This window comes from Callospermophilus lateralis, unplaced genomic scaffold (genome assembly GCF_048772815.1).
Source record: "Callospermophilus lateralis isolate mCalLat2 unplaced genomic scaffold, mCalLat2.hap1 Scaffold_43, whole genome shotgun sequence".
NCBI classification, from domain to species: Eukaryota; Metazoa; Chordata; class Mammalia; order Rodentia; family Sciuridae; genus Callospermophilus; species Callospermophilus lateralis.
The window spans coordinates 4497771-4522560 of NW_027514380.1; the positions used below are offsets into that span (position 1 = coordinate 4497771).

Sequence of the window (24790 nt, forward strand, 5' to 3'; positions counted from 1 at the left end):
TCTTATTATTTAGAATTCTTTATTCCCATAGAAGTATAGTTATAAATGGTGACTCAGCTCATAAAAAGCCTATTTTCCTTATAATGTCTCTGTGAACAGAGACTCCAGTACCTAGCCAGTGAGTTCTGAGGAAATGCAACACTCCAGGCTGGGACTTCTCAGGTCTAGATGCCCCATTAATAAACCCTCCCAGGGTCTGCCAAGTACTGGCTAAAGAGACCTTTCCAGCTTTAAGCATGTGGTGATGGCTCCTTTCTCTCACAGGGAGGATCTAGGGGCCTAGATGATGGCAGAGATGGATTCTAAGATGAGGCAGATCCCAGGGCTAGTTCTCAGCTGCAGGCCAGCTCCCTGATCATCCACTTCCTCTTTGTCCTCCTTGAGACTGGCCACCCAACTTGCCTTCCTGCTGCAACTACCCTCATCTTACAACAGAAATTTGTTCCTGATTTGGGCATTGAACAGAGGGGCACTTAACCACTGAGACACATCCCTAGCCCATTTTTATATTTTTATTTAGAGTCAGGATCTCCCTGAGTTGCTTAAGGCCTCACTAAGTTGTTGAGGCTGGCTTTGAACTCATGTTCCTCCTCCCTTAACCTACCAAGGCACTGGGATTGCAAGTGTGTGTCACTGTGCCCGGCTTTGGCTCTTAAAGGAAATGGGTTTAGCTGGGTGCAGTGGCTCGAGTCCCATCAGTTTAGAAGACTGAAATAGGAGGATCGCAAGTTCAAAGCCAGCCTCAGCAACTTAGTGAGACTCTAAACAATTCAGGACCCTGTCTCTAAATAAAATACAAAATAAGGCTGGGGGGTGTGGGTCCGTGGTTGAGTGCCCCTGAGTACAATCCCTTGTACCGCCCCGCCCCCGCCCCCCCAAAAAAAAGAAAGAAAATAGAGTTAATGGATGGCCTCATAGTGCCTGGTTAATTAGAGGTACTCAGCAAACATATTTTATGAAGTAATTAGTCTCTCACCTTGTCTTAAAATAAGCCCATGATCTTTTTAAGGTATTTCTAGTTATTTCTGATATTAGAACCAGTGTAGAAGCCAGTGGGCTAAATAAAACCAGGCAGAATCAAATGACTGAACCGGGAGTACAAAGCCTTAGGTCAGCTCCTATCACAGCAGTTATCTCTAGGCTTTCTGGGCTGTGAGTAAAGTTAGGCCTTGCTCTTGGCCCCACCAGACTTCATTATCACATCCTTACTTCCTAAAAGAAAGGCACTAAACCTTTTTCTACCTCTCAGCCTCAGGGTTAGGGCGTTTTGGATTTTGAGTACTAAAAATGTAAAGTGGGGTTTGTCTTCATTTCAGATGAGCAGCCATGCTCCATATCTTGAGAACTGGTTTGTTTGCTTAATTTTTCTAGCTACCAAAACATTTTATTCTGTTAACTCATAGGATGGGGGGGAGAAGATACAGCATGTTGAGATAAAGTATTTTAGAGACCTTTATGAGGAAGTAGGATGAAGATAGAAATATAGAAAAAACAAACCAGCATAGTGGCATACACTGTAATCCTAATGATTCAGGAGACTAAGGAAGGAGAATCACAAGTTTGAGGCCAGTCTGGTAAAATTAGCAAGACCCTGTCTCAAAATAAAAAGGGCTAGTGATGTAACTCAGATAGAGTGGTAGAGGTAGAGTGCTTGCATAGCATATGCTTGACTCTGGATTGCGTCCCCAGCACAGGGCCAGGGTGGGGGTGGTCTTCTATTTGGGGTGATGCCTTTGCTCTTAGAATCAATGAACCAGATCATCTGTTTCTCACATCTCCCTAAAAGGCAAAGAAACTTCTATCATTTGGTGCCCCTGTGCCTCGTTTGAGTGTCCTTTCAGATTCTCTTGCGGTGTGGAACTCCCCATTCAATTGGGTTTTCCCTTCTATTTCTTCCTAAAATAATATCCAGTGGGTGTCCTTTCTGATTATAAAAGCAGTACAAATTCATTGTGGAAATTGTGGACACTAAAGAAAAAAGTACCAGCCCTGAAGCACCAGTCTTACTCACCTCCTCCTTGAGGGATAAGAGGGACCAACCCTTCCAGTCTTCCATACCCTTCCTTTTGCCTTTTGTTATCACAGTGCCTTCCCCCTTTCCTTTTCTTTTTTTAAACACATGCTTTACCTGATGCCCCCTTTTTCTAATTTTGTTTCCTAATTTCTGTTTTCAATATCTTGTTATCTCAAATTGTATACTGTATCAGAAAGGGTATAAGAGGAATGTGATCTATATAAAAGGAGATAAAGGCTATATTTTGTGATGTCCAAAAAGTAGAAATGCACACATACATGCATATGCTTGTTCCTACTTGATTTTGGATGTGTATTGATTGTATATTGTGTCACTGTCCCTTGCTAATCAATATGGATGCTATTCTACTGCACAACACACAGCCTTTTTACATATAACGTTGGTTCTAGGAAGTAACAGAAGTGGTTTATTGACATTTTATTTAAGGGGTTTATCCAGGTATTCTGAACCTCAACACAGACTCTACACTTTGAAACCAAGAAATTTGAATATAAGTCTGCTCTAAGGCAAACAGAGTTTTTTAAGAACGAAATCCTCCTCCCATGTGACCAGGCATCAGCTCATCATGGTCTGATCTATTGAAAACACTGAATGTAATCACTATTTCACACACCCGCTTTCTGTATCTGGCTTTCGTATTAAAGTTGTACCCGGTATCAAATTGACTGTACAAAGCACTGTGCAGAATGGCAAAGGTCTGAGAAGAAAAAAAAAAGTGATCCCTGCATTTATTCCATTGCAAAGTAGAAAGGTTTGTCTGTTTGGCCCTCCTGTTGACTTAAACTCCCTTCTCATTATAAGCCACCCATGCAGCCCTTCCCCTTCGATCCCCACCAAAGCCTTTCCTTGGACTTCACTGTCCCCTGTGTGTGCTGCTGTGGTTCTGTGATGGTCCCTTGCTCAGCTCCTCTCCCTCTTCCTTGAGTAACCATCAGGTCTCCCCTACAACTGGTCTGGAGATGTCTCTCTGCACACTGTCTCCTCTCAGTTGCCCCACTCTTACCAACATCATTAGTGTGAGTTGTTGGCCTGTCCTGTCAGCACACCCCTCTTGATCCTAAATCCAACAGCATCCCCCAGCTGTGACACTGAACCCCTCCAAGAAATGGAAAGGCCAGAAGAAAAGGTGGGGTGGCTGGCTCTCCCTGGCGTGTGGAAGAGATAGTGATACAAACCAATGGAAGACACTTCTGTGTGTCCACATTTTCCTAAAATTGTCCTGGCTCACAATTTAAACACTGCAGGTGCCAGAGCTCTGCAGGCCCACCAACAGTTAGGGTGCTGCCTCCATAGACTCAGGTCCTTTCTATAGACACAGCACCAGAAGGTAGCAGACCCCTCATTGCCCCTTAAGACTTATCTAAGGTTAATTTAATTTTGAGCACATCTTAGAAAATTTCACTTAGGTTTGGTTGGCGCCACTTTCCTACCTAGAAACAATATTACCCCCATATTCAAGACAGTGTTTTACAGAGGTAGGCAGACATACCCAGGGGCTTTGGGCATTTTTGAGGAGGGAGCTCAACACCCAAGACCATGAAGGCCACCTAAATTTCACATGCTACCAGTAAGTTATAGAAGAGGAAGGCACAGCCCACTTGGTTGTGAGCTGCTGCTTCATGAAAGGAGTATCTGCATCTTTAGGAGGACCCCACCATCCCTCCCTCAAGTCACACCCATATCAGTGACTGCTCCTGATGCCTGAGCCCGCTCTTGTTCAGTTTCTGTGCTGAAAAAAGGACTTAATTCATTTGTAGACTTTGTTTCCCCTGTTTCTGCTTCTCCATTTCTTGTATTTTTTCTTTTCCTCCTGTTGTTCCTTTCTCACTTTTTATGCTTTTTGTCCTCTGCTTGTTTTTTATTTCACCCTCACCCTGTCCCTTTCCAATTCCAAATTCCTCCTCCTCTTTTCCTCTTCCTTTTTTGTCTTTCTCCGTTTCCTCCTCCTCCTCCTCTTCCTTGTTTGGTCCTTTTTGAAGTTGAGCCCAGTGGCGGAACTCCACGGCATAGACCTCTCTCCTTCTGCCCTTGCTGTGTCCAGGAAGGTAACGTAACCTCACCCACCTCATCCCACTGCCTCCGAGGGTCAGAGCCACATTAGTTCCACAGGGAGCCACAGCCCAACTATTTCTCTTTCTCTCTGATATGTGACAGTCCAATTTTAGAATGTCATGAATATGTGGCAGTTTCTGACAAGGCACAGTATCCCTTTGACTATCTGAGGGGAGGACCCGGGTACAGAGGGAAGCTGGAGAGCCTCCAGGCCCGGCTACTGAAGTCTACAGACTTCCTATAGCCTGCAGACCTTCTGCAGCATTTCCACCCATCCCCCATAACCATTTGTACTTGGGCCTTTAAGCCTCAGGTTCACCAGATGGACTTGTATTGACAGAGTCAAGGAATACTGTCCTTACAAAGACTGATCTACACAAATGGCCCCAAGTTCTTTACCAAAACAAACACTAAAGCAAACTTCTCTACTTTGTGTCTTGCTGAGTGTGTTTTGTTTTGTTTTTTGGTGTTTATTTTTTGGTCTGACTGAAGTCTGTTGTGGTGATAAGATTTTTGTCATTGACAACGCATGTGGGCAGGGGAAGGGGGAGTATGGCCATGACTAACCCTTGCTAATCTCTTACTCTGCTCTCCATGGCTCTCACATGTGATCTTCACCCTCGCCACCACATCCCCTTACTCATCGGCTGTGAACAAGCTCCACCATGGCTCATGAGCAGTGTTCAGATGTACCCTGGTGGAAATTTTGTCTTTATACATGGGAAGGTGGGAAGGAGGGAGAGACTTCCCGGTGTGCCCTCAGCTTGCCACACTGGACAGGCTTGCATGTCTCAGGGCTCCATCTTCATGGCCATGTGGGCACACTGTGCAGAGACGCTCCGGAAGGAATGCATGGAACTGAGCTGTAGGCTGGTTTAAAAGCCAAAGACCCAAGTCTATTGGATCGGGTGAGGAGAGCTCAGGCCCCCAGACACACATGCGGCACTGCACAGTCACAGGCTCCACAGGCCAGGGGTTGTGAAGTGGGGAGCTTCCATCCTTGAGAGTAGAGCTCAGAGATAGCATGCCACCTCAGGAGCAAAGTTGTATGTTCACTGGGGCACAATGCAGACACTAACTCCTGCTTGTGTGAACGCAGTGCATCTCTGCCTCTCTAGAGTGGGGCCATTGGTTGACTGACTTAGGCCTTATGTGAGTCAAGAAGACAACATCACAAGAGCTTTGTCTTTGATTAGTGTGCAAGAATGCCAGATGATAGAATGCGGTCAAGAATGAGTAAGGAGCAAATCTGAGAGCCACCCACCTGAGGATGTACATAGTACATACTCCTGGGCTATAACACTAATCACTGTGCTGGGACATCCAACCAAGCAACTCAGAAAATAGAGCGTACTTTGAGAGATTTCCCAGTTCAGTGCCTCTTAACCTGAGACCTATAGATATACTTCAGAAAGCCCCTGAGTACCCTGAAATTCTGTCTAAAATTGTTTGATGCTGTAATGGGAGTGTAGAGTGCACTACTTAGTGGTAGAGCACTTCCCTAGCATGCTTAAGGTCCTGGGTTTCATCCCACACACCACAAAATAATAATAATAATGTATATATATAAGCATTTTTCTAGCAAAAGTCCTTAGCTTTCATGAGATGCTTTAAATGGTTTGTAACCCCAAAATATTAAAGAGCCACTGACATAGTCTGTCTCTTAGGCAGGACCAAACTTTGGCCATGAGCAGATTTATGCTCCAAGGAAAGGAGTTTGTTTCCTCCTTGGATGGTGTGATTCCTTGTAAGGTTCTTCCTGTATCCTCCTACTGCAGTTAAGCCCAGAGGGTTGTGTTGTTCCTTATGGAGACTAGTCCTGTGCTGGTTCAGGTTGGCCTGAGGCAGCAGTCAGGTACCAGGCCCGAAAACTGGTGGTGGGACTGGATCAGAACAGGGGGTGGCCACCTTCCTCAGTCTCTAGGGTGTGTGGGTCTGCTGGTGGTCTGCTGACAGCTATCCTGGATGCCCTGTGTCTACCACACAGTCCCTTCTAGAGTGTTTGTCAAGAAGTATGTCCAGCCACATGTTAAGAAATGGTTTCTTGGCAGGCATAATGGCACATGCCTATAATCCCAGCATCTGGGGAGGTTGAGGCAGGAGAATCACAAGTTCAAAGCCAGCCTCAGTGATTTAGTGAGGCCCTGAGCAACTTAGCAAGACCCCATCTCAAAATAAAAAGGGCTGGGGATGTAGCTCAGTGATTAAATACCTCTGGTTCAATCCCTGTTACCAAAACAAAAAAGAAGAAAGGGTGTCTTTCTGATTAGGATACAAAGCAATTATGAGGCCTCAATATTAGTGGCCCCAGAGAAGAGCAACAGCCTAGGAAAGAACTAGGTTAAATGAGGGTGAAAGAGTAAAGTGTAGTTTATAAATTTAAATTTGCCATTTTTATTAGACTGGTTTTCTCCTCCAAGGAGACCCAGAACATAGCAAGTGCCAAATAAATATTAAATGAATTAAAAAAATTAAGAAGGAAGAACAAAGCAATTTAAGACATACAAAAGAAAGCTTCTAAGCAGAAAAAGTAACAACAAGCCTATGAGGAGGGAACAGTCACAACCAGCCAGGATTACTGGCAGGGATGAGGGCAGGGCCTGGACTGAACAGAACAGACAAAAAGCATAGGCTCCATTAGGCCCTGGGATCTGCACAATGCAGGGGCCTATCATTATCTGCCCCCCACCCCCACCCCCAAGGCTGTAGGCAAACTTTGGACCTGGCTTGGGAGTGTTCCGGCAGCATCTTGCTCCGCTCTCTTTGCACATTTGCCCCAGTGTGATGATTCCTGTGGGCCAGGGGAGACCAAGATACCCTCCCTTGCTGCCTGACACACAGTCTTTTTCGGCAGGCATGGGCAAAAAGGATGACCCTAAGCTGATGCAAGAGTGGTTCAAGCTGGTGCAAGAAAAAAATGCCATGGTGCGCTATGAGTCGGAGCTGATGATTTTGTGAGTAGTCTGAGATTTGGGGGCCTATCCATGAGGAAACATAGGCACTGGGTCTGTCATAGATATACCAATCCTAACTTGGTGGGGTGAGTAGTTGCCCCCCAAGTCATTGTCTCTGTCTCCTTCCCCATCTCAGTGCCCGAGAGTTAGAGCTGGAAGATCGGCAGAGCCGACTACAGCAGGAACTGCGGGAGCGGATGGCAGTGGAAGGTAAGTGGGTGAGGGGAGATGCACAGGGGAAGGCTGGTATGGGCTTCCACCTCCCAAGCCACACACCTTGTGACTTTGGCTACTCCTCAGATCACCTGAAGACTGAGGAGGAGTTGTCAGAGGAGAAGAAGATCCTGAACGAGATGTTGGAAGTTGTGGAGCAGAGAGACTCTCTAGTGGCCCTGCTGGAGAAGCAGCGGCTCCGGGAAAAAGAGGAGGACAAGGACCTGGAGGCGGCCATGCTGTCAAAGGGTTTCAGCCTGAACTGGTCCTGAGTTTGTGCCCATTACACTACTTGGAATGTCAGCATCCACCTGGCTATGTTCTCCCAAACCACCTGGATCTAAGGTCCAAGGAAGCCTGGCACTTCCTGGGAGTTTGCATTCAGTCACCCACATGCTCATGTGCTATGGTGAAACCCCAGGTGATGATGATTATCTGAGATGACTCCACCTCCTGAGAAGAGGCCCACCTGGACTTCCCACTCAAGAAGGAGGAGCAGAGCAAGAGATGTACGATGCAGTGGGGGAACCCCGCACAGTCCCTGAGGACCTGTTGCCTGGTGCCCCTTCCTTCCGCCAGCATGTTTGGTAAGAGAAGGGAGCTGCTCCTTCTCTTCAAAGACACCGCCACTACAGAGAGCACCCCACAGAATGGGGCAGCTGCCTTCTTCATGCTCCCTGAAGCACCACCAAAGAAAGAAAAAAACACCCCACAAGCAAGATGTGGATAGAGTATGGGAGAGGGGCAATGACCGGTCAGGGCAGTAACCGCCCCAGCATTGCAGGGGAAGCTGAGGGATAGGCAGGATCTGAGTTCATTATGCAAATTATGAGAATGCAAGAGGGGTCTGTCCCCAGCCCCCACACAACACACTGGACTCCGAGTGGCCAAATGCCCCAGGCCTCTCTCTGGCTGAGGCCCGAAGCCCATGGATTGCTGCACTTTGCTTTTAGTTCACAACCATTTTGACACTGGAAAGTACTAACTTTGGGGATGGGGGGACCCTCCACATCAAGCCCCCCATTGACAGACAGGCATTGTCACAATTCAGCGCTTCACAGTGGGGCAAGAGATTCCCTTCTTCCTTAGTGTTTTTTCCTGTGTTTGCACATTGAAATGAAGCTGAGGACCTGGCAAGATGCTCAGCCACTCAGCCATTTCAGATCTTTTTTGTCAATTAACTTATTTTTTTAATACTTGAAAAGAAGCAACTTCATTTTTATATCTTTACTAGAGACACTGATCACCTGGCACCTACATGTAGGGGTAACAGAGGTCTGCTAAGTCCTACACAGCCTGAATCAAAACTGACCGAACGCTTGTTATATGCATCTATTTATTAGCCTTCTTCATAGTGTTACTGATCTGGTTGGCATCAGGGAGCAGCTTGAGACCCTCTGGGTCCTTGCTCACAGCTTTTCTGTCCCCCTGTAACTGTGTCCAGCCCTCTCCTCCTCCACCGGCACCCTGCTCTTGCTGTGGCACTGGACTTTAACATCAGGACCATTAACTTGTCAAGGATACATTTCAGCACTGTCAGCAACCATGCTGAAAGGCAAAGATGCCAGCCGGTCTTTCGCTGTTGGAATGTTGGCTCTGTAGACCCATTGTTTTCTCAATCTTGGTGCCAGGGTTTATGTCCCTCCACGCATAAGTTAAAGAAGATTTGGGGATAAGCCCTCTTCTAGCTGGCTGAGAGGGTGTCCAGTGGCTCCTGTGATCTGTCTGACTGATAGGAATTCCCTCAGCCTAGCTGAAGGTCCAGCCAGACAGGAAAACATGTGCTGCTGCCAGTATCAACATTTAGGCTGGTCTCTCACCGACAGGCAACTCCAGCCCTGTCTTCCCTCCCCTGAATTAGAATCTTCTTGAGGTGGCAAGGGCTAATAAGTACCATGTAACTAGCTCTACAAGTCAAACTGTTCATTTTTCATGGTTCAACCAGAGAACGGGTGTGTACAACTCATCAAGCCACTAAGAAGGTCAAGTTGTATTCATTAAATAACCCTATACACACATATATACACTAGATATAAGATTCACACAGATATCACCTATCTAGAAAGGCAGGTAGTGATATGAAAATGTATCCTGGCTCATTGCCAAGTACACTAAAATGACTCAAGAAATACACTTTATTTTAAAAACTTTTATTGCGCATAAAACAGTACATTTCCCTTTGTGGGTCAGATATTACCACCTTTTAACATTTTTTTTCTTGGCAGTGCTGGGGATGGAACCCAGGGCCTTGTGCATGCTAAGTGCATACTCTACCACTGAGCTACACCCTCAACTTGTGAATTTGTTTTAACTCTTTCCTCCTTTCTGCTCCATTGAAAAAATTCTTCTCCTTTGAAAGTGTTAAGAATAGTCTATCATTGCTGGTCAAAATCAGCTTTAGAGTGGCTGCTGGGGGCAAAGGTCCAAAGAGTGGCTGGGATTGTAGCTCAGTGGTAGAGCATTCATTTAGCATGTGCGAGGCCCTGGGTTCGATCCTCAGCACCACATAAAAACAAATAAATAAAATAAAGATGTTGTGTCCAGTTAAAATAAATAAATAAAGATTAAAAAAATAAAAAATAGAAAGAGCTGAGGATGTATCCACCTGTAATCTCAGCTACCCAGGAGGCTAAGGCAGGAGGATTGCAAATTTGAGGCCAGCTTGGGCAACTAAGTGAGACTATTTCAAAATCAAAAAGCACGCCTGTAATCCCAGTGACTCTGGAGACTGAGACAGGATGATTACAAACTTAAGACCAACCTCAGCAACTTGGTAAGGCCCTAAGGACTTAGTGAGACCCTGTTTCAAATTAAAACATTAAAAAAGGCTGGGGAGGGGCTGGGGTTGTGGCTCAGTGGTAGAGCGCTTGCCTAGCATGCTTGAGGCACTTGGTTTGATCCTGGGCACCACATAAAAACAAACAAATAATAAATAAAGGTATTATGACCATCTACAACTAAAAAAAAAAAGCCAGGTTGGGGATGCTGGGGAATGTGGCTCATAGGCTAAGCAACCCTGGGCTCAATTTCTAGTACCCCCCCTCCAAAAAAAAAAAAATAGAGCTGGGACTGTAGCTTAGTGGAAGAATGCTCTTGGGTTCAATTTCCAATGCTGAAAATGACAACAAAAACAATGCCATAAAATAACAACAAAAAGATTTTGTCCTACTCTCCTACCTACCATGCCCACCATTGTCCTGGCCAGGACCCTTTTCCTTCTGGAGTAGCTGGAACGCTCTGGCTGCACCTTCCATTGCAGTGACTGACTCAAACTGGTTCCAAGTCTGCAAAGTTCAGTTTCATGTTCCTGTTGCTGGTCTGTCCCTTTCTGCTGCTTCCTTACTTCTTAGAAAGGAGCCATGATCATGAACTCAGAGATACTACTATTCACTGACAGATCAATATATCACAGATAGGGTAAATGGCACTGAAAGGTGCCTTGGAGGACTCTCAGAGCACAGAGGGAAAAGAGCTGGTCAGCACTTTTCCTTTTGTTCTCTTGTGGATGATTCCAGGCCAAAAGGTGATGTCAACCCCTTCTGGGACTTTATGCACTGAATGAACTTGGGGATATTGAAACATGTGAATGATCTGAGCTTGAAGACTACAAATCTCAAGCCCCTGGGCTCCCTGGTCAGCTGGAAGGAAGGCTGCCAGGAACCTAGGATTGCTTAAACTTTGAGAATCTCTATTTCAAATAATATGCTTTCCTACAAGATGCTACTGAGGCTCAGTTATAAAGGGCAGATTTTTACCTAATGTGGGTGTTTGCCTCAGATAGTGTCTCAAGTGACAACCCGAAGCAGAATATGAAGAACAAAGAAAAGCACAAACACACACACATTTTGTGTGTGTGTTTGTGTATGTGGTACTGGGGATTGAACCCCCAGTGGATAAAATCTTATAACCGGCTCAAGTGGGAATATATGATGGCCTTCGACTCCTGACAGGAAAGATAATCATGGCCCAAGTAGAGTTGATGGGCACCTGGTCCCTGTCACCTATTGTTTCCAGAGGGGTTCTCTGGACCAGAGCACCCAAAAGCAGGATTTGAGGACAATTGATGGCATCACCTGATGGCAGGAAATGGCGATTTTGTTTAAGGTAGGCCACTGGGGCAACCTTAGAAGTCCCCCCCCTCTCCTCCCAACAAACTGCCAGAGCTGATAGTTCCAAAACCTCACCTGAACCCCGAATCTTCTCAGAGTCCCTTCCTAGGAATCACATTCAAAAGTGGAAAAGAGAGGAAAAGAGAGAATGTGCCATCTCATTTCACTTCATAAGCTGGCCAGACTGGCCCTCTTAAGAATACCCTCTTTCGTGTCACCCACTCAGATCATCCTCCCTGGTAATATCAAGTGAAGACTAAGAAACCAACCTCCATGGCCTGCTAAGCCAGGGAGCCAGTTAGACCAGGGCCTAGAGTCACATAGCTCTTCTGTTAAGGCTCCCAGACAGTGTCACACAGCTAAGCTTCACCAGGTAGTGATTTGGGGGCAGCTCCTCCTTTTATTTCCTACTCTTAAGGTCTTTTTACAGGTGGGGCTCAAAAGGAATTGGAATTTCAGCTATTGTAGGTAAGTTACATGTGCCACTTGCTCTGCCCAACAAGCCATCTGCTACCCAGACCAGTGTGAGAAGGAGACTGTCTCCATGATGTGTGTGTGCTTTTCAGGCCCCCATAGGATTTCTGAATCAAAATGGACAGCTGATTCTGAAGTATGGATTTCAACCTTTGGTTTCAACCAAGGGTGGGCCAGCTATGGAGATGGCCCAGGCCTCAAAACTAGGCAGTATCTGAGTTGAGGATCTCCCTGCAAAAATAAATAATGGGCCTGACAAAACTACAGCTTGCTTTGAATGGTCTCCATAGTGGGCAGTTATGGTATACTCCAAAACTAGAGAGAAGGTCCTTTATAAGTGGTGTGGAGCTGACAAGTTCAGCTGCTGTGAAATGAGAACAAGGTTGTTGGTGTCCTTGCCCAGCCAAGAGAGAGTATTAGGGAGTGTGCATCAGTGAATGTGGGGTTAACATTCATGTGTAACCCTCACCCTGCTGCTTCTCCTGATTTCATCCTTAGGCACATCACTTTAAACTAGCCAATGCCTCTCTTTCTCTCTAAGGTGGGACTGTACCAATCTGCAGGATCCATGGGAGGATAATAGCTCAAAGGGTTTGAGTCAAGCCTGTGTAGATGCACATAGCTCTCTCATACTGGTCACTGGTGTGCATCTTGGAGAAGGGGTCATAAACCTCCAGGTAAACTGAGTGTTGACCAGATAGTCCCAAAGTCATTTCCTAACTATCTTGTGAGCCAACATAATTATGCACTCATTTTTTATTTTAAGTGTTAGACCAAATCCTCTGTCTATTCTCACACACTCATCAGGTTAATATAAGTAAGCTATATGCTTCCAGAACATTTATATTGGCCTCCACCCTCCCTGACCCTGAAGCCAGTTCCATCAGATCTGCTGTCCCAGCAAAACAGCTCCAGAACATGCCATGGGGACGTCCTCCACAAAGCCATTGTCAAGGATAAGAGATTTTCCAGGTAAAGGTTAGAGCGTGAGGGTGCTGAGCAGGAGCCAAAGGAATGAGGGTCTCGTATACACAGGTGATTGGTCCAGCAGGCAATGAAAGAAGCAGGAGAGAGCCCTTTTAAACATGGAAGGTGTGGGCTCCCAGCCTCTCTTCAGGTCTCTCTCCAACAGTCCAGATGCCATGTCTCTCTCCTTGGGAAAAAATAAAAAGGATGCAGTAGCAGCTGACAACCAATATCTTCCTCCCAGCTGCATTTCATTTTATTTAACTATTTTTAAAAATGTTTTTGAAAAATAAAATATTTTTTACAAATGTTATCAGGGCCAGATCACTGAATGACAGCTTCATATTGTGATTGAAAACATTTCTAGCACCAGTAATGAAGGTTTCCAGCTTTCGACAAGTTGTTCTTATCCTGGGCTGCGGGTGAAGCTCAGTGGTAAAGCACTTGCCTAGCAGGCGCAAGGCCCTGGGTTCCATCCCCAGCATCATAAGAAAATAAAAGAAATTGTTCTTAACCCAACCCATGAAAATCTGGGGGAAAAGGAAGGTCAGGTCAAGGAGTGTGGGCCTAAGACTCCCACTTCCTGGGCTGACTGCCAACACAATGTTGGACAGTCATGGGCCTGAGCCCTCACTCCATGAGTTACTGGGAACAACCAGCTGAAGAGTTGCCCCCATTTCTCCCTCATTTTTGGTCCTGCAGCCCTGTCCTTGGGCTGTGACAGCACTTGGTCATTCAACCACCTCAGCAAGCAGGTGAGAGTCAGCAGAACCCCAGTTCCTGAGTAGTGGCTGCCACAAATGTTTCCTCCCAGCTACCCAACAGGGCCTTAGCCTTGTCCCTGGGAGGCAGCCTGGGGCCTTCTAGAATTCCCTTAAAGAAAGATATTGTGCAGAAGCATTGAGAACAGACAAGTTTTCTCAAACACTGTACCTGAGAAGAATGGGTAAAGGAGAAAATTTCATGTTGCAATAATTTTGCAGTAATTTAAATACAAAATATGTCCCAGCCAGTGTATGTGAAATCATTCCAGAGAAGAGATCCACTCCCCTGGAGCAGGACATCCCCACCAATCCTGCTCATGATCTTTGGAGTTGTTCTGTTGGGAGGAAAGAGGGAAATGTGGTCATTTTTCCTTTGATTTGCATTGACTTGTTTGCATTCCTCATGTGGCCAAAAACTGAAATAAAGTTAATCATTATTTTTTCCCTTCTGTATGGAAAAGGATAATTTCTCCCTTTAACAAGCAAAGTTACACCCTTGAGGAGCTGGGATGTGCTCATAAAACTGGAGCTCCAGGGATGGCTTCCCGACTTGAGGCCTCAACATGGGAACTACCTACCTACTAGGCGAGGGGCTGGTTCCCACGAAGTAAGGAGAGCTATCCCCTCTGCACCCCCCACAAGTTCCTGTGATGTCTTCCCCTCCCACAGACCTCCATGGGTTATTTGTTTGTTTATTGTGATGGCAAGAATGTCACTGCCAACTAGTAAGACTTTTCCTTCCTGTCCTTCCCTTGGCATTTGTTTATCTTTTTTTAAATTTTTAATTTTTTTTTAATTTTTAGTTGTAGATGGGCACAATGCCTTTATTTATTTATTTTTATGTGGTGCTGAGGATCCAACCTAGTACCTCACACATGCTAGGCAAGCACTCCACCACTGAGCTACAACCCAAGTCCCTCTGTTTATCTTTTTTAATATTTATTTTTTAATTATAGGTGGACACAATGTCTTTGTTTTACTTTTTGTGGTGCTGAGGATCAAACCCAGTGCCTTACACATGCTAGGTGAGTACTCTACCTCTGAGCCACAATCCCAGCCCCTGTTTATCTTTTTATATTCATGTGTGTGTGTGGTACTGGGGATGCAACCTAGGGCCTTACACATGCAAGGCAAGCACCTTACAACTAAGCTACATCCCCACCCCCACCTTTTTTCTTTCTTTCTTTTTCTTTTCTTCTTCTTTTTTTTTTTTGAGACAGGGTCTCACTAATCTGTGAAGCTGGACTTGAATTTGTAATCCTTCTATTTCAGCCTCCCAAAGTAGCTGGGATCACAGGCATGCACCACCATGCTCAGCTACTACATTATTATACATATTACTATATATCTTGACAAAATATGGTAGGCAGAAAAATTCTCTTCTTTCCCAGAATTTCTATGAACATTTCCTAATGCTTTTTCATCACTGTCATAAGGGGATTATAGCTAAAGCTAACCATTTTCATATAGGAGGTTACTCTGCTATAGGGAAACAGGATAGAAGGGGTCTGACATACAATAGAAAGACATATGGTAGCGGCTGGCTGTGTATCTCAGTGGTAGAGCTCTTTCCTTGCATGTGCCAGGCTCTGGTGTCCATCCCCAACATTGTTTAAAAAAAAAAAAGCTCAAGAACCTGACTGTGTGATCATGGATGAAAAATGAGGAATCTGCCTATTTCGAGTTAGAACTGTAATAAGGACATTAATGAACTGACCCGGGATAAGGCCTCAACAAACAGAAGAATTTGGATGGTCCCGAATAGAGTGCAACCACCAGGGCCCTTTGGAATCCTGAAAGATGAAAAAGGGCCTATTCTCATCCAGGTATGTCCTAACCACCTTGCCCGCCCAGCCCAACCAGCCACAGGGAAGTTGTGCTTTCCTGTTCCTACCATGTCTAGATTGAGAAAAGGATGAAGAACAACAGTTGGAGGCAACAGAACAATTTTCACCCCCCAGACCACTCATCCCAGCCCCCAGACTTCCCTCCCCAACTTCTCTCCAAAGAGCTCTCCAGGGACCCAAGGGGAGAACTGGAGAAAGCATTGACAGCAGGAGCTAGGCGAACTCTATGGCAACAGAGGATGCTAAACAGCCTCTTCCAGCTGAGTTTAGGACTGTAACCCTATATTTGGCAACTGAGGAGCACTTAGGCATAAATATATGTGGTCAAATCTTCAGGTTTCAAAATTCCAAGTGGCCTTAACTTTGAGAGCTGAAAAAGGAATTTAGCCAGGGAAGGGAGCCAGTGGCCACTGTATACTATTGAAGCTGGTTTCTCTACACTGGGAAAAGTGTCTGCAGTACCTCTTCCAAGCAGCCCTGAGGGTATCCTTGGTCCCATAGGTTCTGAGTGGTCCCTTATACCTCTCTAAAGATGAACCCATAAGTCTTCTCTTCCCCTCCCCAAGAATAAAATTCTTTACTGGAGGTCACTCGACCAAGAAATGAAATGAGCATTGGGCCAGGAATCTGTTCTAACATCTGGCCCAGTTTGGCCACTACCTGATTGGCTGATCTCAGGCATGGTTCTCCAAACCTGTTTTCTACCCTTGAAATAGTGAAAATAACATTTACATCCCTGCCCCATAAAGTGGGGCTGAAAAGGGACCATCAATGTGGTCTGAATTTTGAGGGGTACTGTGGTTGCTGAGTCATACAGTCATATGCCAGCCACCAGAGCCAAACATGGGTATCCCCTCCCTGTAGGCTGCCCCAGGATCTGCCCCCACCAAGGGACCTGCAACAGGAACCAGCATCAGCTGCTCAAGTTTGGTTTCCAGGAAATTTATGATAACATCTGGATCTCAGTGCAGTTTATAGGAAAGACAGGAAGTCATGGTGTTGGGTTGGATGTGGGGAAAATCCGGCACAGGACAGAAGGTGATAGAATCTTCATGTAGGGAAGGCACACATCTCCTGGCCTTGATAACAAATCCTATCACAGCCTCTGCTTTGCATGAGGCTACAGGAATGGGAGAAACACAGCCCCTCATTCAAGGGACAGAGTTCCACTCTTGCACCCACTCACCCTGACACATGGCATTCATCACCTGTGCACCTTAGAACATAATTCTGTATATAGTGACTTGCCCCCTCTTTCTTACCATCCCTCACTCTAATAATTGGCATAGAGCACATTTAAGCCAGTTATAGCCACCCCAAGCCAGGCCCTCCCACTCCCTTCCCTTTATAAATAGGATTCTGCCAATAATCCAAAGGACTGACTTCAGTAAGGGTAGGAACAAGATGAAGGATGGCAGATAGCACAGAACTCATGACTAGGTCATTCCTGGGGGCCAAATACTGGAGGGCCTATCTCTTTGGCAGAGTCAATCCCACTCCCCCCTAGGAAAGTTGCTTGCCCCTACTATGGCCTGTCTGAGCCATAGCCAAATTCTGGAAAGGTCTTTGCCTTCCAGAGCTTCTTTGCCTTAGAAGTTAGCCCTCTAAAATGACTCTGCTTTACTTCCTTGAAAGGAGCCTTACTATCTATCAGCTATGATTTCTGGCCCAAATAGAATAGCCCAAGAGGAAGGACTGCTGAAGGTAATTTTGGAAATCCCAGACTGGTCTGCTAGCTCAGTGCAGATGCTGAGTCACACAGGGCAGAGCTAGCTTCCAACAGCTTCCCCAGGGCCACACCCACCTTCCTACTTGGTAGCTTACAGAATGGGACTGGGCAGACTGCCCCTCCTTCCAGTCCACTGAGACAGCTCAGATGTATAGTGCTAGACATTACTTTTATCCCAGATCCTGTTCCTGAATCTCACCATCTCTTTCCTCTCCTCCATCAGGATTTGTTTGCCTTTCTTCTCAAGAGAATTCTACTTTCCAAAACTCACCTATCCTTCAAGGTCCAGGGTTAGACAGAGTGGTGGGAAAGTACCTTGGAGGTTGGGGAGCTGGCTCAACCAGCCAACCATTAAGGGATCCTGCCCCTACAGGCTGCACCCAGCCTCCTCCTAGGGGCAGGATAATCATCCCTTCCTCTCACCCACTTCTTCCCCTGCCTCAGGCACATTTCCTTCAGCCCTTTTCAGGCCACCCAGACTGGCCTTCTTAGACAGCAGGCACCTTACCCTCATTGTTTTCTGTAGACCCATGGTAAGAGACACTGGCCTGACTCTTCCTTTGAATCCTTTTGGACCTGTTTTGGATATGATGGGGGCCAGGGGGGGAGCTCTGGGAGGCTTACTATTTGAGTCTTGGAGAGTGCTGTGGTCGTTAGAAATGAACCACCATCCTTCTGCTCTCTGCAACTTTGATGTTGGCTGAGAGAGCCATTGGGGGCCCAGCCCCCTGCCCTAAGACCTTGTAATAGTGAGCAGCTATGGAGATCTAAATGTAGGCAGTGCTCTGCACATGGCCCTGTATCTCTTCTGTCCCCTCGGCCCCCAGATGGTATATATGCATCTCCATTTTGCCACCCTGGATCTTGGGCAGAGATTGGCTGTCAGTTTCCTTCTCAGAGGTTAGAAGATGGAAGTGGCCAGGATAGAGAAAGCCTTAATTCCACAGATCAGAGGTCAGTTCAGTCTTAGGAGGAAGCAGTTGAGGGCTTGGAATAGAAAGGGGTGTGAGGAGATGGGCACTGGGAGGTGGGGCCTCCAGAGCCCCACCCCATCTGGATTTGTCTCTGGGGAGGTCAGAGGCCCCACAGCAGGCCTCTCCACATGCAGTTTGCAGGGACAAGATATATAAAAGCAAGAGAGATAATGGACTCGTTCACAGCCTGAAACAATATTCCAGCCCTGGGGCCAATTGTGAACAATTCAACCTTGTCCCTGACTTCTTAGAACTCAGCCAACTAGCCAATGGAGTTCTACTTCCTCCCTTCTTTTTTTCTCAGATTAGCATTGCGATTAGAGGTCTTCTCTGTCCAACCCAGCTTTTTCCTCTCTTCTTTCTCAGATATCACCTCCCTCCAACTTTTTCTCAAAGTCTGTTTACCAGAGGATACAAATGGCTACTTTTTTTTCCAAGATCTTTTTTTTAATATTTTTATTTTTTAGTATTTGGCAGACACAACATCTTTGTTTGTATGTGGTGCTGAGGATCGAACCCGGGTTGCACGCATGCCAGGCAAGCGTGCTACCGCTTGAGCCACATCCCCAGCCCTTCCAAGATCTTTTTCTTCTTCTTTTCCTTTTTTTTTCTTTTGTTTTTCTGTACTGGGTATTGAATCCAAGGGCACTTCACCACTGAGTTACACATTCCCAGTCCTTTTTAACTTTTTTTATTTTTGAGACAGGGTGTTACTAAGTTGCTAAAGCCAGCCTTGAACTTGGTAACCTCCTGCCTCAGCCTCTGGAGAAACTGGGATGACAGGCATATGTGACCATGCCCAGCTATAATAAAGCTACTTCTATGCTGAAGTAGCTCTACCACTGAGCTACATCCCCAATTACTTTTTTTATTTTTAAACAAGGAGCATGTTATTGTAAGAAGAAAGGTAACAAAGTAACAGACTTCTCCCAGAAGCAGGGGAATCAATAGGAAAGTACTGATTTGTTCTTTTCATGGGCTTTGGCCTGTAAGGGTCTGGCGAAGCCTCGGAGAAAGAGACCACCAAGAGACTGCTCATGCAATTGCAGAAGGGAATTTATTGGGGATCCATTCCAGCGTGCTGGGGCTCCCGGCCCACTCAAGAAGGGAGAGCAGCCAAGAGCCCCAGGAAGGGGTTGAGCAGCGCTTAAGTACACTTTTTGAGGAGGGCGGGGGCTTTGCATACATCGGAACAAATCATCATGAGGCGCGGGAAAATTGAACAACAATTCTTAGACATGATTAGTACGTTCATTGGTGGGAACAGGTTGGGCGAGGGTGATTGGTCACTCCTAAGCGGGGTACACATTCAAACTGATTTTTTTGGGGGCCTGAATGCCTACGTGCCAGGCTACACAGGGTCCTAGGTTATTAAACAGAGAGTCAGGGGGAATATTTACTGGGCAGTTTGGGTATTGTCCTAACAGCTACAGGAATTTCAGGTTTTTGGGGGTAGCAGAGGAACTTAACAATACCTGGTCCTTTACTTTTTAACTCAGGCCTTGCAGCTTAGAAACTTTACAATGCCCGGTCTTTTACACTTTAACTTTTACACTTTAACTTCAATTTCTTTTACCCTTACAGGCCCTTCCTCCTCTTTCTATCTTCTCCCCTTCCACACTCTCCTTATTATCACCCACTGGTACCCCATGTCCATGCATCTTAATCTTTCTGTTGGACCTCCCCAACGCTCATATCCATAAGCACTTTTGTGAGCTAGGCCGTTGACCTCATTGGGAGACCCTTTTTACTCTTTCTGTCCAGACTTGGACCTGCCCGTCCCTTCATCATTCACCATTCTGCCCTGGCTGCCCATGCAGGTCTAAATCTCCCTCACCTCAGCCTCCTGATTAGCTTGGAACTACAGGCCAACATCACCACACAAGGTTCAAAGCCTATGTTCTCAGCTCAAGCACTTCACTGTTAAAACTAAATCCACACCAGACAAACCTCTGTAACCTTCACTTCAATGACAACTTTGTCTGGTAATACAAGGTGTGACCCAAATCTAAGCAACCATCCCTCTGGTAAGTTAGGCTGTCTCTTCCCCTCCATGCTCCCTAACAGGGAGCATGTTAAGAGGTGTGTGCTAAAGTACACTTAACCACTGTTTCTGGATTTTCTGTTCCTGTGTTGACTGAGGGTAGAGGCCTAGTTCGGTGACTTAATAAATGCATGATATTGTCCCAGTCTTTTTATTTTTTATTTAGAAACAAGGTCTCACTAAGTTGCCTAGTCTGGCCTTGACTTGGAATCCTCCTTCCTCAGCCCTCCAAGGTGTGCTGGGATTACAGCACATGCAACATGAAACCCAAAGCACTTTTGTACAAAGATGTTACCCATTGCTTACCACAGAAATGCAAAAACAAAAACATGGTAAGGTTTTTTTTTTTGTTTTGTTTTGTTGTTTGGTGCTGGGGATGGCACCCAGGGCCTCATGCATAGCAGGCAAATGCTCTATCACTGACATATACCCCCCAGTCTCCTGAGATATTACTTCTTAATTGGCCTAGTAAAAATTAGAAAATTAGATCATGCCAAGCACTGATGAAGATGGAGAAAAATAAGACCATCAAGCCTTATTGTGGCAACATAGATGGAGTTCAACTGCTGGGGAGAGTGGCTGGTCTTACCTGCTCAGGTCCATCTCATGTCAGTAGTTCTGTTCCTGGCCGTCTGTTCCTAGATATCTCTCTAAAGAAATTCTCATTCAAGCTCCTAGTCCATGCTTGAGAATATTTATCTGAGAGTTATTTGTCACAACAGAAAGTTGAAGGTAATCTTGGGTTCCATACTTTGGGGAACAGATGTATTAAATGTGGGAGATGCCCACAGTGAAGCACTCTGAGGCACTAGAAAGTAATGTATGTAGCAACATAGAGGAATGTTACAAACAGTGCTGAAAGAAGAAAAAAATGATATCAAACATATTAATAGATGCCTTTGAGAAAATACCAGGTTATATACAAATAAACGATATGTGATGTGCAGGATGGTTCGTCTTCCTCTCTGTTTCCACATGAAATTGTGCCAGATATTATTAGATGCATCTTCCTCAAACCAGTTTCCAGCCCTGAGTTTTCCTCTTTCCTTCCCCCCACCTTTCTTTTTTGTACCAGGAATTGAACTCAGGGGCGCTTAACTACTGAGCCACATCCACAGCCCTATTTTGTATTTTTTCTAGAGATAGGGTCTCACTGAGTTGCTTACACCTCACTTTTTGCTGAGACTGGCTTTGAACTCATTATCCTCCTGCCTCAGCCTCCCAAGATGCTGGATTACAGGCATGCGCCCCCACGCCTGGCCTTTTTGTTTGTTGTGGTGGTGGTGGTGGTGATACTGGGTATTGAACCCGGGGACATTACCACTGAACTACGTCCTCAGTTCTTTTTATTTTTTATTTTGAAATAAAGTCTTGCTAAATGCCCAGGCTGGCTTTGAACTTGCAATCCTCCTTCCTGAGACCTCCAAAGTGCTGGGATTACAGGCACATGTGCCCCATCTGAGTTATCTTCCTCACACAAGGACCAGACATCTGGATGTCCATATTCTCAGCTCCCCACACTCAACCTTGAACATGAAAGACCATAAACAGGGACTCCAAACAGAGCTGTCACCAAGTCCCTATGCTTTACCCACCTTACCACAACCTGTGTCTGTTGCAGATGTCACACTGGGAAAGGCTAGGCCTTGGTTCTTTCTTCCTAGAAGCTAGGTCTGTAGTGAGAACTGCCCTGAGGCTCCAGGCCTGAGCCTAGGTCATAGCCAACTGCAGGAGAGTGGCGCTGGGACTCCCCAAGCTCCAACACTATCTGGAGATCCCATAGGTTGAGGGTTCAGGCTTCGAGACTCTCACCCTACCACTTTAGATGTCAATCACAAGCTCAGAGTGGTTTATCTGTGTTGGAGACAGCTGTAGACTGGGGTTCCCACACCCCCTCCTTGGGTTTTAGTGACTCAGAACTCAAGGAAGTACTTATTTACATTTACTGGTTTATCGTAAGGATATTGCAAAGAAAACTGGGGTTAATACCAGATGAAGAGGTACACAGGGCAAGGTACAGAGGAGGGACAGAGCCGTCTCTGTACCTTCTTCAGGTACACCACCCTGCAAGAACCTCCATGTGTTCAGTTATTGGAAGCTCTCTGAATCCTGTTCATTTTGATTTTATGGAGACTTCATTACATAGGCTTGTATGATTAAATCATTGACTATTGGCAATCAATTCAACCTTCAGCCCTAAACTTGGGAGATGGGACTGAAAGCCCCAAACCTCTAATACTGCCTTGAGTCTTTCTGGTGACCACCTCCACCCTGAAATCACCTAGGGACTACAGCCTATAGGCAGGCATCTCATTAGCATACAAGATACTTATCAGTTTGGAAATTCCAAGGATTTTAAGAGTTCAATGTCAGGAAATGGGCAAAGACCAAATGTACACAGTATTTCACAACATCATAGGGCACAGGGGTAGGATTTGACCTTAGAGAGGGTGCACACCACATAGGACTTTGCAGGCTACTGAAAAGACAGTGACTTTTATTCTATCATAGAGAATTTAAAAAGTGTAGTGACAAGTCAGGCATGGTGAATGCCTACAATTCCAGCTGAGGCTGAGCAGAAGGACCACAAGTTTGATGCCAGCCTGGACAAATTAGCAAGACATTATTTCAAAAATTAAAAACGGGCTAGGAAAATATAACTCAGGGGTAGAGTGCTTGTCCAGAATATGTAAAAATGAAACAAGAATATACAGCAAGGTCGTGGGTTCAATCCCCAATACTCCAAGAACAAAAATTTAAAAGCGTTAAAAAGTGGAGTGACAGGAGCTGGGTGATAGTGAAACTCAATGGTAGAACTCTTGCCTACCATATGCAAGGCCCTGGGTTGATCCTCAGAACAGCAAAACAAAACAAAAAAAAAAAAACATAAAGCGCTGGTGGTGCAAACCTGTACTCCCAGTGGCTCAGGAGGCTGAGTCAGGAGGATCACGAGTTCAAAGCCAGCCTTAACAACAGTGAGGTGCTAAGCAACTCATTGAGACTTTGTCCCTAAATAAAATACAAAACAGGGCTGGGGATATGGCTCACTGGTCGAATGCCCTGAGTTCAATTCCCAATAACGCCCAAACAAACAAAAAACATAAAGCAACATAATCTGACCTCTTATAAAAAGAGAAAGAATGGGGGCTGGGGATGTGGCTCAAGCAGTAGCACGCTCACCTGGCATGTGTGCGGCCCGGGTTCGATCCTCAGCACCACATACAAAGATGTTGTGTCCACCGAAAACTGAAAAATAAATATTTAAAAAAAAAAAGAAAAAGAGAAAGAATGTAGGGAACAAAAATATAAGGAGACCTGTGTGGTGGCACACAGCTGTAATCCTAGTAGCTAGGGAGGCTGAGGCAGGAGGATACAAGTTCAAAGCAAGCCTTAACAAAAGTAAGGCACTAAGCAACTCAGTGAGACCCTGTCTCTAAATAAAAAATACTAAGTTCAATCCCTAGTACCAAAGAGAGAGAGAGAGAGAGAGAGAGAGAGAGAGAGAGAGAGAGAGAGGTGAGGGGGTGGGGGTACCTATTAGGAAGTCATTGCAACAATCCAGGAGGGAGAGAGAGGATGGTGGCTTGGTGGCAGAGGTAACATAGCAGGTGTGCCAAAAGGAGGCTATGGAGCAACTTGGTCCATATACTGGTAGGAGCACAAAATGGCATCGCCATTTTGGGAAACCAGCACTGTTTAATGAAAATATCCCAGTCAGGCATGATGGTATATGCCTGTAACTCCAGCTGCTGTGAAGGCTGAAGCAGTTGTAAAGGAAATTTGAGGCCAGCATGGGTAATTTTGTGAAACCTTATTTCAAAATAATAAATAAAAAGGGCTGGGGATGTTACTCAGTGGTAGTGATAGACCCAACCTGATCTTTTCTTAAAATTAGGAGCCATCTCGCCACAAAGCCATGAAAAGCTAATTTTGGCTTTACTATAAATTACTGCAAATTCTGAACCTGCTTTGAATGCCTGCCCGTGCCTTGAACTCACCCATGCCTGGCTCTCTGACCAGATAACAGCCCTCTCTGAAACTTTAGTGATGCCTCACAAATCTTGGCCTTTCCTGGCCAGATAACTACCCTCTCTGAGGCTCTAATGATCTTCATAAATTCTGATGTTGGGGCCAGCAAAAATGTAAACTACAATTTGTGTTACGCTAGTCAGAGTTCTGTTATCTGTAACCCCCCTTTGTATAACTTTCTGGTCTATAAAGCTGGGCTGCAGGAAAGCTGTGGGTGCTGTCTTGTTCCCGGTTTTGGGAGGGAGAGGCAGCCCAGCCCGTCAAAATAATTAACTTGCTTTAATTTGATTTTAATTGGAGTCAGTGGTCTTTTCTTGTGTCCTTGTCTAACAGTAGAGCACCCCTGGGTTCAATTCCCTGTACTGAAATAAATTAAATATCTCCCAGCTCTATGACCCAGCAGTTCCAACTCCTAGGTGTCTTACTCAAGACAAGTGAAAGCCTATGTTCACAAAAAGAATTTGTACAGAGTGATTGCGGTAGTGCTAGCCATACCAACTATATCTGGGAACATTAGGGTTGTTGAGCAGCATGTTCTTATGGAGACTTTCCACAATAGCCTGGAGCTGTATTTCACAGTACAGGAGGTCATGTTTGTCA

General features: G+C 45.6%; 1 long non-coding RNA gene across 1 annotated transcript; it reads left to right on the top strand.

Annotated features, from left to right (window-relative positions):
* Window positions 1-6954: 6954 nt before the first annotated feature.
* LOC143640652 (uncharacterized) lies at window positions 6955-7387 on the top strand. The gene is made up of 3 exons (XR_013155062.1): window positions 6955-7041; window positions 7178-7251; window positions 7342-7387. It is a non-coding gene; the product is annotated as an uncharacterized LOC143640652 (long non-coding RNA).
* The last annotated feature ends 17403 nt before the right edge of the window (window positions 7388-24790 follow it).